Here is a 10,887-nt window from a genome sequence, read left to right on the forward strand (position 1 = left end):
GTCCTGGTAAGGAGAGGAGGAGAGACCAGAGCTCTCTGTGCTGGATGAGGTTGCAGCGGGAAGGCGGCTGTCTGCAGGCCGGGACGCGGGCCCTCACCAGGAACCGGCCACACCAATCTCGGACTCCAGGACAGTGAGAAATGCCATGTGTGGTTTCAGCCTGTGTTCTGTTAGGGCAGCATCAGCTAAGAAAACACAACAGCAGCAGTTCTTGAAACAGCTTCACAAGGATCCAGGTAGTTGAAAACGATGGCAGCCCACCGTCTGTCCCAAACAACACAGAACCACTGGGAGGAATGCCTGCCGTGTGCAACATCCTGTCTACACTTACAAAGTAAGGAACACCGCCAAGTCCCCCGTGGGAGCCTGGCCTCCCTCCCACCCCTTTCTCTCTGCTGGGCCGTGTGGGAGCATTGGCAGGGGGCAGCCAGCGAGGTGGGCAGAAGCCAAAAGACAGAGGTTCACGGCACAACCTGCACATGTCCCTTGCCCCAGCCAGGAACCCCGGCGTCCCCAGGAGAGAGCATGAGGTCAGAGAAGGGCAAGACCGTCCCAACAGCGTCAGAAGATACGAAACCATCTTGGATCAGAAATTCAAAAACAAGGGACAGACGTGGACAAAAACCAGACTTGGAAATGGCTGATCCAATTCTGGAAGAAAATGAAAGAACAGATGATTTTAGAAACGAAGGATAAACTGTAAGGTGCCCGAGGCTCCAGGGGAGATCTGAGAAAAGGCCTGGGAAGCAGAACAAGACGGTGAAGAGTTGACGCAGTTGCTGACGCAGGAGATGGTGGCCGAGTGAGTGTCAGTCTCAGAGTCTGAAGGAGATCAGAGCGGGTATTTAAAGCTGTTGCTGGGAGTTCCCTGGTGGTCTAGTGGTTAGGGCTCCGTGCTTTCACTGCCGTGGCCAGAGTTCAATGCCTGGTTGGGGAACCGAGATCCCGCCAGCCACACCGCGCAGCCAAAAAATAAAAAATAAAGCTGCTGCTGAAGGGAACTTTCCAGGTAGAGCCTGGAATCTCCACCATGAATTAGAGATGGTTGCCCACAAGGCACATCCTCGCAAGGATGTGGGACGACCTTACGAGGACGTGCACGGGGACGGCCGTGATTGGGGCCTGCAGGCAGAGAGGTAGAATCATGCACCGAGGCCTGCCTGAGAACTTGGCAGCTCAGCCTTTTCAGAAGCTGGTGGAACGAGCCTGAGCTGAGGCTCCCACGTGCTGCCAGGGTGTCCCTCCAGCACCAAGGCCTGGAAAGGCCAGTGCTGCCTGCCCGGCCCGGGATGGAGGGGTAGAGGCCACCTCTGTGTTGTGGGGAAGTGGAAATGGCGCAACTGGGAGAGCAGGCGGAGAGGAGGCCAGGCCAGCCCTCTGGCGGTGCCGGAACCAGAGGGGTCAGCTCACGTGGCGGTTTTCGTTATAAACAGGGAAGGAACGCAGAAGAGAGGGGCACCTGTGTGATGTTGGCCTATTCCCACTTACCCCGACTTGTGCTATTTTTGCCATTTATTTTACTTCTGACATACGTTATAAGCCCGCAACTCCCTGTCATTATATACGGTCAAGTCTTTCAAATACATTTTTTTAATAAATTTATTTTAATTTTGGCTGCGTTGGGTCTTCGTTGCTGTGCGCGGGCTTTCTCTAGTTGTGGCTCGTGAGCCCTAGAGCACAGGCTCAGTAGTTGTGGCGCACGGGCTTAGTTGCTCCGTGGCACGTGGGATCTTCCCGGACCAGGGCTCGAACCTGTGTCCCCTGCATCGGCAGGCGGGTTCTTAACCACTAATTTATTGATTTTTGGCTGCGTTGGGTCATCGTTGCTGCACGCGGGCTTTCTCTAGTTGTCGTGAGCAGGGGCTACTCTTCGTTGCGGTGCGCGGGCTTCTCATTGATGTGGCTCCTCTTGTTGTGGAGCATGGGCTCTAGGCTCGTGGGCTTCAGTAGTTGTGGCGCGTGGGCTCAGTAGTTGCGGCTCGCGGGCTCTACAGCACAGGCTCAGTAGCTGTGGCACACGGGCTTAGTTGCTCCGTGGCATGTGGGGTCTTCCCCAACCAGGGTTCGAACCCGTGTCCCTTGCATTGGCAGGTGGATTCTTAACCACTGTGCCACCAGGGAAGCCCCTCAAATACATTTTTAAAAAGAGTTTTGTGGACTTCCCTGGTGGCGCAGTGGTTGACAGTCCGTCTGCCGATGCAGGGGACGCGGGTTCGTGCCCTGGTCCGGGAGGATCCCACATGCCGCGGAGCGGCTGGGCCCGTGAGCCATGGCCGCTGGGCCTGCGCCTCTGGAGCCTGTGCTCCGCAATGGGAGAGGCCACAACAGTGAGAGGACCGCGTACCGCAAAAAAAAAAAAAAAAAAAAAAAAGAGTTTTGTATGTTCACCCACATGGTCACGCTTCCCACTGCTCTTTGTTTCATCTGCTGACCCACCAGAGGTTCCATTTGAGATCCTTTCCTTTCGGTCTGAAGAGCTCCCTTTAATACGTCTTGTGGTGCGGGTTTACTGGCAACAAATTCTCCCAGCTTTTAGTGGCCTAAAAATATCTTTATTTCGCCTACATTAGCAGAAGGTATTTTCAGTGGGAATGGGATTCTGCGTTGGCAGGTGGTTTGGGTTTGACTTTCTTGCCTCAGCATTTTAGAGATGCTATTCCGTTGTTCCTGACGAGAGGTGAGCTGGCCCTGTTAACCCCTTCAAAGGAATGTGTCTTTTTTGTCCGGCTGCTTTTCTTTTTTAATTTATTTTTGGCTGCGTTGGGTGTTTGTTGCTGTGCGCGGGTTTTCTCTACTTGGGGTGAGTGGGGGCTACTCTGTTGCGGTGCGCGGGCTTCTCGTTGCAGTGACTTCTCTTGTTGTGGAGCACGGGCTCTAGGCGCACGGGTTTCAGTAGTTGTGGCGCACGGGCTCAGTTGCTCCGCGTCATGTGGGATCTTCCAGGACCAGGGCTCAAACCAGTGTCCCCTGCATTGGCAGGCGGATTCTTAACCACTGTGCCACCAGGGAAGCCCTGCTTTTTATATTTTGAAGTTATTTGACTCTGATGGGTGTTTTTGGTTGTTTTTTTAAAGTATAGTTGATTTACAATGTTGTGTTAGTTTCGGGTATATAGCAAAGTGATCAAATTTTATATATATATGTGTATATATATATGTGTGTGTGTGTGTTCTTTTTCAGATTGTTTTCCGTTATAGCTTGTTACAAGATATTGAATATAGTCTCAGGGCTATACGTAGGTTCTTGTTGCTTATTATATGTATAGTAGTGTGTTTCTGTTAATCCCAAACTCCTAATTTATCCCTTCCTCCCATCCTCTTTGGTAACTGTAAGTTTGTTTTCTGTGTCTTTGAGTCTCTTTCTGTTTTGTAAATGTGTTCGTTTGTATTATTTTTTATATTCCACATATAAGTGATATCATACGGTATTTGTCTTTGTCTGACTTATTTAGTATGATAATCTCTAGGTCCATCCATGTTGTGGCAAATGGCATTATTTCATTTTTATGGCTGAGGTAGTATTCCATGTATATAGGTACCACATCTTCTTTATCCATTCCTCTGTCGATGGACATTTAGGTTGCTTCCGTGTCTTGGCTATTGTAAACAGTGCTATGAATACTGGGGTGCATGTATCTTTTCAGATTAGAGTTTTGTCTGGATATATGCCCAGTAGTGGGATTGCAGGATCATATGGTAGCTCTATTTTTAGTTGTTTAAGGAACCTCCATACTGTTCTCCATAGTGGCTGCACCAATTTACATTCCCACTAACAGTGTAGGAGGGTTCCCTTTTCTTCACACCCTCTCCGGCATTTATTATTTGTAGACTTTTTAATGATGGCCATTCTGACTGGTGTGAGGTGATTCTTCATTGTAGTTTTGATTTGCGATATATGTATCTATACATATATATGTATATAAATAGATATATATGTATTTATACTGTATGCAGATAAGGAACGATCCTGAAGTGAATGATATTGTGATTATAATATGCCAGAAAAAATGTATATATCATATTTTCTATTCATCCATCAAGGGACACTTAGGTTGTTTCCATGTCTTGGCTATTGTGAATAATGCTGCAGTGAACATGGGGGGTGCATATGTCTCTTCAAGATACCTGATTTCATTTCCTTTGGATATATACCCAGAAGTGGGACTGCTGAATCATCTGGGAATTCTATTTTGAATTGTTTGAGGAACCATCATGCTGTTTTCCATTGTGGCTGTATCTATATTTCTGTATTTCTGTAGATTTCTGTAGTGAATCTGTTCTTTTTCTCGTTTTATTTTTAACCACCTAAAGTTATGGCCTGCCACAACAGTCTATATCCTAACCAGAAATTGAACCCCTTTTATTATCTCTTTCATGTCTGTAGGATCTGTAGCGGTGTTCCCCTTCTCTCTCTCTCTCTTTTTTTAATAAAGGGAACTTTATTTTTATTTATTATTTATTTATTCTTGTTTGCGTTGGGTCTTCGTTGCTGCGTGCAGGCTTTCTTTAGTTGCAGCGAGCGGGGGCCACTCTTCATTGCAGTATGTGGGCTTCTCATTGCTGTGGCTTCTCTTGTTGTGGAGCACGGGCTCTAGGGCATTTAGGCTTCAGTAGTTGCGGCACGAGGGCTCAGTAGTTGTGGCGCAGGGGCTTAGTTGCTCCGCAGCATGTGGGATCTTCCCGGACCAGGGCTTGAACCTGTGTCCCCTGCAGTGGCAGGTGGATTCTTAACCACTGCGCCACCAGGGAAGCCCCCGCTTCTCACGTTTGGTGTTAGTCATGTGTTTTCTCTTTAAAAACAAACAGAAACGTTTGCTATTGTTTTATCAAAGGACCAAAGGTTTGTTTGTATTTCATGTTTTTCGTGTTTTCTGCTTCAGTTTTGGCCTCATTATTTTGTTATTTCTCCTGTTTTGGGTTGAACTTGCCGTTAATTCTCTAGTGTCTTAAGATGAAACCTGAGACCATGGATTTTAAACCTCTCTTCTTGGGAATACCCTGGCGGTGCAGTGGTTAGGACTTGGCGCTTTCACTGCGGGGGCCCGGGTGAAATCCCTGGTCAGGGAACTAAGATCCTGCAAGCTGTGTGGTGCAGCCAAAAAATTAATGATAACAAATAAGCAAAATAAACCTTTCTTCTTTTCCAACCTACGCATAAAGTATAAGTGCTCCCCTCGATTCTGCTTTAGCAGGATCTTCAAATTTTGGTGTATTATAATCACCATCATTCAGTTCAGAGTAGTTCTTAATTTCCACCTGGTTTCTATTTTAGCCTATGTTTATGTCAAGGAGTTAATTACCAAACACTTGGGGATTTCTTGTTGTTATCCTACGATTGATTCTAGTTTGATTCCACTTTAGCCAGAGAACGTGCTCTGCAGGAGGTAAATTATGCTTAAACCTGCATCACGGTACATAATATTACCTATTGTGGTCATGGTTTCCTGTGCACTTGATAAGAACCTGTGTTCTGCAGTTGCTGGGAGTAGTGTTCTGTGTGTGTCCACTAGGCAAGTCTGCTGTTCATGTTGTTCCGATCTTAATGATCCTTCCTGATTTCTTCTGTCATTTATAGAGAGCTGTGTGAGGGTGTCCATCTCCAACTATGAATATAGTTTTGCCAGTTTTTGTTTTGTCCTGTCAGTTCTTTTTTTAATATATTTTTAAAATTATTTATTTATTTGGTTGCACTGGGTCTTAGTTGCAGCACATGGGATCTTTAGTTGTGGCGTGCAGGATCTAGTTCCCTGACCAGGGAGTGAACAAGGGCCCACTGCGTTGGGAGTGTGGAGTCTTTTTTTTTTTTAATTATTATTATTTTTTAAAATATTTTATTTATTTTTGGCTGCATTGGGTCTTCGTTGCATGGAGTCTTCTTCATTCTTCCTCTTCCCCTCCTCTGGGACTCCACTGACAAACGTCAGGCCCTTTGACTGTGTCCCACATCCCTTATGATCTGTTTCATTTTCCCATTCTTATTACTTTTTACTTTTCTTCACCTTGGACATTTCTTATTGCCCTGTCTTCTGTTGTGTCCAGTCTACTGTTGCTCCTAGCTGCCAATATTTTCATTACAGATACTGTATTTTTCAGTGCTAGACTGTCAAATATAGATATGTTCCAACTCTGTTGAATTTTGTTATTTTTTTTCTTATTTATTCATTTAATTTTTTTTTACATTGGAGTATAGTTAATTTACAATGTTGTGTTTTAGGTGTACAGCAAAGTGACTCAGTAATATATCTATTCTTTTCCCACTTCGGTTATTACAGACTATTGAGTAGAGTTCCTTGTGCTATACAGTAGGTCCTTGTTGGTTATCTATTTTATGTCTAGTAGTGTGTATATGTTAATCCCAACCTCCTAATTTATCCCACCCCCACCTTTCCCCTTTGGTAACCATAAGTTTGTTTTCTGTGAGTGTTTCTGTTTTGTAAATAAGTTCATTTGTATCATTTTTTAGATTCCACATATAAGTGATATCATATGATATTAGTCTTTTCTGTCTGACTTCACTTAGTATGAGAATCTCTCGGTCCATCCATGTTGCTGCAAACGGCATTATTTCATTTTTTTTATGGCTGAGTACTATTCCATTGTATGTATGTACTGCATCTTCTTTTTTTTCTCTTTTATTTATTTATTTATTTATTTATTTATTTATTTTTATATTTATTTTTGGCTGTGTTTGGTCTTCGTTTCTGTGTGAGGGCTTTCTCTAGTTGCGGCAAGTGGGGGCCACTCTTCATCGCGGTGCGCGGGCCTCTTCACTATCGCAGCCTCTCTTGTTGCGGAGCACAGGCTCCAGACACGCAGGCTCAGTAATTGTGGCTCACGGGCCTAGTTGCTCCGCGGCATATGGGATCCTCCCAGACCAGGGCTCGAACCCGTGTCCCCTGCATTAGCAGGCAGATTCTCAACCACTGCGCCACCAGGGAAGCCCCTGCATCTTCTTAAATATTCATCTGTCAGTGGGCATTTAGGTTGCTTCTGTGTCTTGCCTATTGTGAATAGTGCTGCTATGAACATTGGGGTGCATGTATCTTTTTGAATTATGCTTTTCTCTGCATATATGCCCAGGTGTGGGATTGCTGGATCACATGGTAGCTCTCTTTTTAGTTTTTTAAGGAACCTCCATACTGTTGTCCATAGTGGCTGCACCAATTTTCATTCCCACTAACAGTGTAGGAGGGTTCCCTTTTCTCCACACCCTCCCCAGCATTTATTGTTTGTAGACTTTTTTAAAAATTAATTAATTTTATTTTTGGCTGCGTTGGGTCTTCATTGCTGTGCGTGGGCTTTTTCTCTAGTTATGGTGAGCGGGGGCTACTCTTCAGTGCGGTGTGCAGGCTTCTTACTGCAGTGGCTTCTCTTGTCACGGAGCATGGGCTCTAGGCGTGCAGGCTTCACTAGTTGTGGCGCATGGGCTTCGTTGCTCCGTGGCCTGTGGGATCTTCCCGGACCAGGGTTCAAACCCGTATGCCCTGTATTGGCAGGCGGATTCTTAACCACTGTGCCACCAGGGAAGTCCCTGTTTGTAGACTTTTTGATGATGGCTGTTCTGACTGATGTGAGGTAATACCTTGTATTATAGTTTGTTTGTTTTTTTTTTTAGCTGTACGCGGGCCTCTCACTGTTGTGGCCTCTCCCGTTGCGGAGCACGGGCTCCGGACGTGCAGGCTCAGTGGCCATGGCTCATGGGCCCAGCCGCTTCACGGCATGTGGGATCTTCCCGGACCGGGGCAGGAACCCACGTCTCCTGCATCGGCAGGCGGACTCTCAACCGCTGCACCACCAGGGAAGCCCCTCGTATTATAGTTTTGATTTGCATTTCTCTAGCAGTTAGTGACGTTGAGCATCTTTTCATGTGCTTTTTGACCATCTGTATATCTTCTCTGAAGAAATGCCTATTTAGATCTTCTGCCCATTTTTCGATTGGGTTTTTTGGTTTTTTTGATATTGAGCTGCATGAGCTGTTTGTATATGTTGGAGATTAATCCCTTGTAGGTCGCATCGTTTGCAAATGTTTTTTTCCCATTTCTTAGGTTGTCTTTTTGTTTTGTTTATGGTTTCCTTTGCAGTTCAAAAGCTTTTAAGTTTAGTTAGGTCCCATTTGTTTATTTTTGGTTTTATTTTCATTACTCTAGGAGGTGAATCCAAAAAGACATGGCTGCAATTTATATGAGAGAGTGTTCTGCTTGTTGAAATTACTATTACATCTATTTTGTCCATTTTTCTACTGTCTTGAATATATGAACTCTCTGATAACTCCAATTTCTTTTATTGTTTTTTGAAGTATAGTTGATTTACCGTGTTCTGTTAGTTTCAGGTATACAGCAAAGTGATCCAGTTACCTATATATCTGTTCTTCTTCAGATTCTTTTCCATTATAGGTTATTACAGGATATTGAATATAGTTTCCTCTAAGTAAGTCCTTGTTGTTTATTTTAGACATAGTACTGTGCGTATGTTAATCCCATACTCCCAATTTATCTCCCCCCACCCCGACCCTTCCCCTTTGGTAACTCTTAAGTTTGTTTTCTATGTCTGTGAGTCTGTTTTGTACATGTGTTCATTTGTATTATTTTTTAGATTCCACATATAGTGGATATCATATATTTGTCTTTCTGATTTACTTTGTATGATAATCTCTAGGTCCATTGATGTTGCTGCAAATGGCATTATTTCATTCTTTTGTTATGGCTGAGTAGTATTCCATTGTATATATGTAGCATTTCTTTGTCCATTCATCTGTCAATGGACATTTAGGTTGGTTCCATGTCTTGGCTGTTGTCAGCTATTATGGTGCTGCTATTATAGTGCTGCTATGAGCATAGGGGTTACATGTACTTTTTTTTTTTGACGTGGACCATTTTTTTTATTGAATTTGTTACAGTATTGTTTCTGTTTTGTTTTGGTTTTTTGGCCTGAGGCATGTGGGATCCTAGCTCCCCAACCAGGGATTGAACCCATACCCCGTACACTGGAAGGCAAAGTCGTAACCACTGGACCACCAGGAAAGTCCCTGCATGTACCTTTTTGAATTATGCTTTTGTCCAAATATATGTCCAGGAGTAGGATTGCTGGATCATATGGTAGTTCTATTTTTAGTTTTTTAAGGAACCTCCATACTGTTCTCCCCAATGGCTGTACCAATTTACATTCCCATCAACAGTGCAGGAGGGTTCCCTTTTCTCCACATCCTCTCCAGCATTTACTGTTTGTAGACTTTTTGATGATGGCCATCCTGATTGGGTTGTGGGTTTTGTTTATTTTTCAGTATTTATTCATTTGGCTGCACCAGGTGTTAGTTGTGGCACGTGGGATCTTCGTTGCTGCGTGTGGGATCTTTTTTTTTTTTTTTAGTTGCAGCATGCAGGATCCTGTAGTTGTGGCATACAGAATTTAGTTCCCTGACCAAGGATCCAACTCAGACCCTCTGCCTTGGGAGTGCAGAGTCTTAACCACTGGACCACCAGGGAAGTCCCAGGTTGTTTTTTTGATATTGAGCCTGCATGAGCTGTTTGTGTATTTTGGAAATTAATCACTTGTAGGTCACATTGTTTACAAATATTTTCTCCCAGTCCATAGGTCGTCCTTTCATTTTGTTTATGGTTTCTTTTGCTGTGCTAAAGCTTTTAAGTTTAATTAGCTCCCATTTGTTTATTTTTGCTTTTGTTTCCATTACTCTAGGAGGTGGATCCAAAAAGATACTGCTGTGATTCATGTCAAAGAGTGTTCTGTGTATGTTTTCCTGTAGGGGTTTTATAGTATCTGGTCTTATATTTAGGTGTTTAATCCATTTTGAGTTTATTTTGTATATGATGTTAGAGAATGTTCTAATTTCATTCTTTTAGATTTAGCTCTCCAGTCTTCCCAACACCACTTAGTGAAGAGACTGTCTTTTCTCCACTGTATATCCTTGTCTCATAGACTGACAGTGAGCGCGTGGGTTTATTTCTGGGCTTTCTATGCTGTTCCAGTGCTCTATATGTGTGTTTCTGTGCCAGTACCATACTGTTTTGATGACTGTAGCTTTGTAATACAGTCTGAAGTCATGGAGTGTGTTCTGACTTCAGCTCTTTTTTTCTTTCTCAAGATTGTTCTGGCTATTTGGGATTGTGTTTCCATATGAATTAAAAATTTTTTTGTTCTAGTTCTGTGAAGAATGCCATTGGTAATTTGATAGAGATTGCATTGAATCTGTAGATTGCTTTGGGTAGTATGGTCAGTTTAATAATATTGATTCTTCCAATCTAGGAACATGGTATATCTTTCCATATGTTTGTGTCATCTTCAATTTCTTTCATCAGCATCTCATAGTTTTCTGCGTACAGGTCTTTTGCCTCCTTAGGTAGGTTTACTCTTAGGTATTTTACTTTTTTTGATGCAATGGTACATGGGTTTCCATAATTTTTCTTATATTTCATTGTTAGTGTATAGAAATGCAACAAATTTCTGTACATTAATTTTGTATCCTGTGACTTTACCAAATTCATTGGTGAACTCGAGTAGTTTTCTGGTAGCGTTTTGAGGATTTTTTATGTATAATATCATGTCATCTGAAAATAGTGACAAGTTTCCTTTTCCGATTTGGATCCCTTTTATTTCTTCTTCTGATTGCTGTAGCTAGGAATTCCAAAACTATGTTGAATAAAAGAATGGGAGTCCTTTTCTTGTTCCTGATCTTAGAGGAATTGCTTTTAGCTTTTCACCTGTAAGTATGATGTTAGCTGTAGGTTTGCCTAATATGGCCTTTATTATGCTGAGGTATGTGATAACTCCCATTCCTGAAGTACATGTGGATCGGTTTCCGTTTTCTCTCTTGCTTTGTAATTTTTGAGTTGCTGTAGGACATTGTCATGACAGCTGGTAGAGGCTCATACTG

The sequence above is a fragment of the Phocoena phocoena genome, chromosome 3 (genome assembly GCF_963924675.1).
Source record: "Phocoena phocoena chromosome 3, mPhoPho1.1, whole genome shotgun sequence".
NCBI lineage: Eukaryota > Metazoa > Chordata > Mammalia > Artiodactyla > Phocoenidae > Phocoena > Phocoena phocoena.